The 7,376-nt window shown below is 37.0% G+C and overlaps 1 pseudogene; it reads left to right on the forward strand.

Annotated features, from left to right (window-relative positions):
• Positions 1-1,686, forward strand: part of LOC124229843 (ubiquitin-like modifier-activating enzyme 5) — a 36,120-nt pseudogene extending 34,434 nt beyond the window's left edge.
• Positions 1,687-7,376: the final 5,690 nt, after the last annotated feature.

Raw genomic sequence — 7,376 nt, forward strand, 5'->3', positions numbered from 1 at the left:
GGCACAGAGTGTAATATCTGGCTGTATGATTGGATTTTGAAAAGGTAATTGTTGCAGTTTAGTATGGGGCATAAATTAGATCTGCCATCAGTGGATTTTTCATGCACACTACATTAGATAGTTCAAATCTAAAGACTGAGTATTACTTCTAGAAGGTATAGCAGCTTATCACACGTGGTGGTCTATGTGAGCAGCTTTTGCTAGAGAGATAGACCATGTTATCATATGAGGGTTCAAACAGATAGGTTGAACGCTATAACGTGAGATCCTAGGAGATCCACTTCCTAACCAAGGCAGCTGAAAGAAGTATTTGCCTGAATCCCAGTGTGCTTTCATTCCCAAAAGCCAATAATTGCTGCTTTTTGTTGGTAGGCTGAATTTCAGCTTCACATACCCCTTGTGCCTGCATGCAGGAAGAGCAGGAAATGCCCTGGAATTAATGTCTATCCAGAGATGGCATTTAACCAATGACTGAAAGATAAAGGTGTATAAATAGTTCAGATTTCTTGGACAGTAAGGAGAAGTCTGAGCTATAGCATACATTGTCTCCAAATTTCTCCTGTATTATTGAGCTAAAGGTAACATTCATAAACACAGCTTAGTGAGATGCCCTTGCTTGGACTCTGCTTTCCCGGTCCCACTTCCCCATTCTCCTACCAGTTTTTCCTGAAAACACTTTCAAATTATTCTCTTTCACACCAATCCTTCTCTCAGGCTTTGCTTCTGGGTAACCTAAATTAAAATACATTTCGCGATGAAGGAAGAAAAAAGAGCACTATTGGGGCAAAAAAGACACAACACTAGTTCTAGTGGAAGTAAAGATACTCATCAGGGTATTAAAATTGCTTAAGATAGAGAAGGTGAAACTTTAGGAATCAGATGTCAGAACTGGAGTCCAAGGACAAGGAAGAAGATTATTAAGTAAGTATCTTTAAACCATATAGTGAAAAGCAGCAGAACATACATTGAGAAACATTAATCCTGATTTTCTGTTTGAGATTTACAACAGCAATATCATCACATTAAAAACTCAACTTTTCATGGGTAGAATGAGTAATGCTGAGTTAGAAGAGGGAAAACCTATTGACCTAGTTCTTAGCTGTGTGGACAATTTTCAATTTCAGATGGCAAGAAATATGGCTTTTAATGAACCTGAACAAAGATGTGTAAGTCTGAGTTCAGCGGAAATGCGCTTTTGGAGCACATGCAGTTCGTAATTCCTGGGGAATCTCTTTGTTTTGCCTTTGTTTCACCATTTGCAGTTGTTGCAAATATTGATAAAAAGACTCTGAAACAAGAGAAATCATACAGCCAGTCTTCCTACCACTGTAGAAGTGGTTTCTGAAATCTTGGATCAAAATGTGTTAATATTTCTGTTAAATTTTGGTACTGTAAGTTTTTACCTTGGATACAATTCAATACAGGATTTTTTTTTTTACCTTGTTCATGAAGCCAAACCCTTAGTGTGATGTCAGAAATTGTGGGAGGCAGCAGGGAGAATATAAGAAAAATATAATAGCACTGCCCAAGAGGAAGTTGATTGAAAGAAATAACACATCAAGGTAACGAGAGGAGTATTGAATTGGTATCTGAGATTCCAGAAAAGAACTAAAATATTCTTCAGGTCCACTTCCTGACTTACCTGTAGGAAATACAGTGGCAGGAAAATTCTGTAACTCAAACTAAAAAACTGATGAATGAAATCAAAGGACTAAATAAATGGAGAGATATTTCATGTTCATGGATAGGAAGACTCAGTATCATCAAGATGCCATTACTTTCTAACTTGATCTATAGATTCAATGAAATCCCAATCAAAATCCCAGAAAGTCATTTTATGGATGGGAAAACTGATTCTAAAGTTTATATGGAGAAGCAAGAGACCCAGAATGACCAACACAATATTGATGGAGAAGAACATAGTAGGAGGACTAGCACAATCTGTCTTCAAGACTTGCTATAAAGTTAAAATAATCAAGACAATGTGGTGTTGGTGAAAAAATAGACAATTAAAAGATCAGTGGTTGCCAGGAGGTATGGGGGAGCGGGGAGGAGAGATTAGGTGGAGCACAGAGGATGTTTTCTACATTTACCCTTCATTTCCCAAATTGTATCCTAAGATCACCCAGACCAGAATAGTGTGACTGTGTGTTAAATATGCAGAAACCTGGGCCCTACTACAGACCTTCTCAATCAGAATCTCAAGTGCATGAGCCTCATAATTAGCATTTGTATTAAAAAGTACCTGAGTGTTACTGAGACACGGTAACATTTGTTAAATTTGCCCTAGAACTCAAGGCTAGACTGTCAGGCTTTAATATCCTCAATGTGTTCATAGGATTGCACAGCCACCTGGTCACCTGGTGACCAGGCAGGGCCAGGGAGATACAATGGTAAAGAAGATAGACGTTGGCCTTAAAAACTACACATGTTTGTATTAATAATTAGAATGTGAAATGCATTCTGTCTCAAGTGAACTATGAGTTATAGTCTGACCAGCCCAATGGAGAAGAAATCTCCAGTTCTGACTTTCTGAGGGAAAGGTGAGAAAAAGTTGCACAAAGGAGTAGCATTTGAGTGGGGCTTGAATAGTGAGTGGGGTTTCAACATGCATATTTTGCTGTAGGGGAAAGGGATAGGGGAAAGGATATCATAGATCAAAGTACTAAAAGCTAACCAGGCAGAGAGTGACACAGTGTACCACTGACACAATGTACATGTCAGCATCCTAGTGTGTGAGAGGCTTTGATTCAAGATGAATATTAAAATGAAGCAGGTAATATGTACATTCTCGAGTGTTACGATTGAGAGTGTAATCTTATATTGCAAGTAATAACACAAGGGATATATTTTGTTTATCATATACATATATATATACATATATATATATATATTTTTTTTTTTGGTGAGGAAAATTGGTCCTGAGCTAAAATCCATGCCAGTCTTCCTCTATTTCGTATGTGGGATTCCGCCACAGCATGGCTTGATGAGTGCTGTGTAGGTCTGCACCTGGGATCTGAACCAGCAAAACCCAGGCAGCCGAAGTGGAGCACGCAAACCCAACCACCATGCCCCGGGCCAGCCCCTGGTTATAATATTTTATGTAGACATTGCTAGTCAACTGTCAGCAGGTTATGAATTTTCAGTTATTTTTAGTAATATTGTTAGCAGTTGTGTAGACAAAAATGGGGATAGATCAGATAAATTGTGGCTATGGAAGAATTATTAACTTGTCTGTATTTTGCGCTGCTTTGGTAACTTTAGAACAATTTTTTAAAAGACATACAACACATACATTCCCGTTGCGATAGTTGAGATACAATTATGTAGCATAATATATCCCAAATTGTATTCCTCAAAAAACATGTAAATAGGTGCTATGGGTTAGATTGTGCACTCTCCTCCTGCAAATATATGCTGAAATCCTAGCCCCAGTATCTCAGAATGTGACCTTGTTTGGAAGTAGTGTCTGTAGAGATGTAATCAAGCTAAAATGAGGGCATTACGCTGGGCCATAATCCGATATGACTAAAAGGGGAAATTTGGACACATGTGAAGACGGAAACAGAGATTGGAGTTATGCTGTCACAACCAAGAAACATCTGGGGCTACTGAAAGCTGGAAGAGTCAAGGAAAGATCCTTTCTCTACAGGTTTCAGAGGAAGCGTGTCCCTGCCAACAGCTTGACTTCAGATTTCTGGCCTCCGGAACTAAATTAAGTAAACCAAATAAATTTCTGTTGTTCTAAGAAATACAGTCACGGTACTTTGTTATGGTAGCCCTAGGGAACTTGAATAGCAGGTATTGATGTGCTAAAATAGTTTCGTGGTCAAAACAGAGTGAGAAACATACTTTTACACACAGCTAAACAGAACTGAAGGATATCTCAGTGACTTCAACCCTTGTTTTGATGCTCTTAGAGAGGAACTACTGCAAAAAATATTTCCTAAAAATATTTGTTAATGGAGTACAACTTTTTCCACATTGGCCAAGTCACACGACTACTTCTCCATAGAACACAATTTGGGGAATGCAGATCTAGAGTGTCTAAATTTAATAATCACCATAATACTTAGAAAACTCAGAGAAAATCATTCTCCCCAGATTGAGTCAATGACCCTTTTCATTCTACATCATTCCTTAGCCAAAGATATATTTTTACTAAAAGTTCTTTGAGTGCCCATGGTACTCTTGAGGGTGAATCTCAGCCTGTGGAATTTTTGTTGAAGGGAGAGTTTACAAAACCGATGCTCTGATTGGCAAGAACATCTATAAGAACATAATACTACATTAGTTTCAAGAATCCACCTGACAGTTAAACATAAATCAACATCAAATGCAACAATTCAAATATTTAGTTGGGCAAGATTTATACTAAACATGTTTCTCCTTGAATTTTCTGTGGAATAAGCAAAATAGCCAAAATTATATATTTGAAACACTGATAATTAGGAAAAAACAATCTTCTAAGACTGTTATATAATTATTCTTCATAATACACTGAAATATAATGTGCTTTACTAGATATTCAAATTTAAGCAGGGTTTGTGTTTATTTTGTCCTTTTCATTATTTGCTCCATCAGAGAACGTTACCCATTTCCTCTTTTAACTGGGCATAGAGCTGGTGTGGCCATCAGATTGAGTGCTAGCCCATGGAATGTGAACGGAAGTGATGTAAATCAATTCGAGACTTAGCCATTAAATACGTATCCAGAATGTTTCCAGAATGAGCACAATTCCAGGATGATCTTGGAAACTGCATGTGAAAATAGTTGATTCACACAGTGGAAAGAGTCAGAATTCTTGGATCACCATTTAGAGAAGAACCACTGACTTGGAACACACTTATCTGACTTGGATACACTGACTTAGAACACAAACTATTACTTAGGCAGAGTTTAGTTACTGATAGTTCAGATATATCTGTTACAGCCCCTGGTGTTACTTGAACTAGAATCTGTTATTTTTTTTGTGACAAACTGAGATCTATTCAAAATTTTGATGTTTCTTTTTAAATTCACGTTTTTCAGCTTATTCAGTGATATTTATTGAGCACTTAGAGTGTGCCAGATAAATCCTTGCAGACAAAGAAATTAAAAAAATACCAGAAAACAAAAATGTTCCTGAAGTTTCCATTCACTATGGGTTAGTGGAGGTGTTGCAGAGTAAATCAGTGCTATATAAAATATAGTAGAATAATTAAATAGGGCATCATGGTGACAATAGATTTGGGAGAAAATATTACAGCTTCAAATAGACTGGTCATGTAAATCTCATTAAAAACATGAGAGAGGAAGGAAACTATTTAGATATCTGGAGAAAAAATTTGTGTAAAATATTAAATACAAGGGGTAAAATTTCTGAGAGGGCATGCCTGGTTCAGGATAAGCAAAGTGACATAAACATAAAACAGAGTAAGTGACAGAATAGTTAAGAAGTGAGAGGAAAGCAATAAAGACTAGACATGCCAGGACCCTGTAGGCCATTGTAAATTAAGGACAAAGGCTTTTACTCTGGGGAAAATCGGAAACCATTCGAATGTTTTGAGAAGGAAACTTCATGTCTATCTAATGTTTTACAGTATTACTCTGGCAGCTCTCTTGAGACCAGGCCAAAAGGGCAAGAGTATAAGAAAGGAGGCCGTTATGAGTCTAATGAAATATTCAAGCAGATGACGGTGACTTGGACCGTGATCTTAACTGTGATTTAATAGTAAAATTCTGGATGTATTTAAAGGTTGACATAAGATTTTCTAACAGTTCATATATGGTGTATAAGAGAAAAAAAAAAAGAGCAAATGTGGAAGCAAATATGCTTCTGAAAATTAGCCTATGTCACTGGAAGAGTGGAGTTGCCATTTACCAAATGGATCAAACTGAGGGAAAATCAAGTTTGATAGGGGAAGATTGGGAGTTCAATTTTGGACATGTCAGTTTTGTATGCATTAATTTTGTATCATCTATAAGACATCCAACCGATATAGTAGAAGGCATTTGGAATTAGGAAAATTGATGTTCAGAGAAGTTGGGGCTTGAGATATCAATTTGCAAGACAGTGCATAGAAGTGTTTAAAAACATGAGATTGGAGTGTGACCAGTGAGGTAAGTGCAAAACCGGGAGATTACTATGTAATAGCGCACCTGTGTTGAACCCGGAACAGATAATTTTAAGACTTTACTTTTAGAAAAGTTTTAGGTTTACAACAAGATTGAGGGAAAGGTACAGAGATTTCCAATATACTCCCTGCCCTACACATGCATAGCCTCCCCTATTATCAATATCACTCACCATAACAGTACATTTGTTACAAGTGGTGAACCTGCATTGACTCATCACCCATAGTCCATAGTTTACGTAAGGGGTCACTCTTAATTTTGTACATTCTATGGATTTAGACAAACGTACAATAACATACATCCAACATTGTAATATCATATAGAGTATTTTCACTGACCTAAAAATCCTCTGTACTATGCTTGCTTATTCATCTCTCCCCACGCCCTCACCCCTGGCAAGCATTGACCCTTTTACTGTCTCCATAGTTTTGCCTTTTGTAGAATGTTATATAGTTGGAGTCACACATATGTAGCCTTCTCAGAATGAGTTCTTTCACTTAACAGTATTTATTTAAGTTTCCTCCATGTCTTTTTGTGGCTTGATAGCTCATTTCTTTTTAGCACTGAATAATATCCCATTGTCTGGCTGTACTTACTACAGTTTATTTATCCACTCATCTACTGAAGGACATGTTGGTTGCTTCCAAAGTTTGACAATTATGAATAAATGTGCTATAAACATCCATGTGCAAATTTTTGTGTGGACACAACTTTGCAAATCCTTTGGATAAACACCAAGAAATGTGATTGCTGGATCGTTATGGTAAGAGTATGCTCAGTTCTGTACTAAACTGCCAAACTATCTTCCTAAGTAGCTATACAATTGCTCATTCCCACCAGCAATAAATGAGAGTTTCTTTCACTCTACATTTGATGTTGTCAGTGTTCTGGGTTTTGGCCATTCCAATAAGTGCATAGTGTTATCTCAGTATTGTTTTAATTTGCATTTCCATGATGACATACGATGTGGACCATCTTTTCATATGCTTATTTGCCATCTGTACATCTTCTTTGATGAGGTGTCTCTTAAGGTCTTTGGCTCATTTTTTAATTGGGTTGTTTGCTTTCTTCTTGTTAAGTTTTGAGTTCTCTATATTTTGGATAACAGTCCTTTACCAGAAGTGTCTTTTGCAAATGTTTTCTCCCAGTTTGTGGCTTGTCTTCTACTTCTCTTGACATTATATTTCTCATAGCAGAAGTTTTTAATGAAGCGTGGCTTATCTATTATTTCTTAAATGATTTGTGCATTTGATGCTATA

Source organism: Equus quagga, chromosome 18 (assembly GCF_021613505.1).
Source record: "Equus quagga isolate Etosha38 chromosome 18, UCLA_HA_Equagga_1.0, whole genome shotgun sequence".
NCBI classification, from domain to species: domain Eukaryota; kingdom Metazoa; phylum Chordata; class Mammalia; order Perissodactyla; family Equidae; genus Equus; species Equus quagga.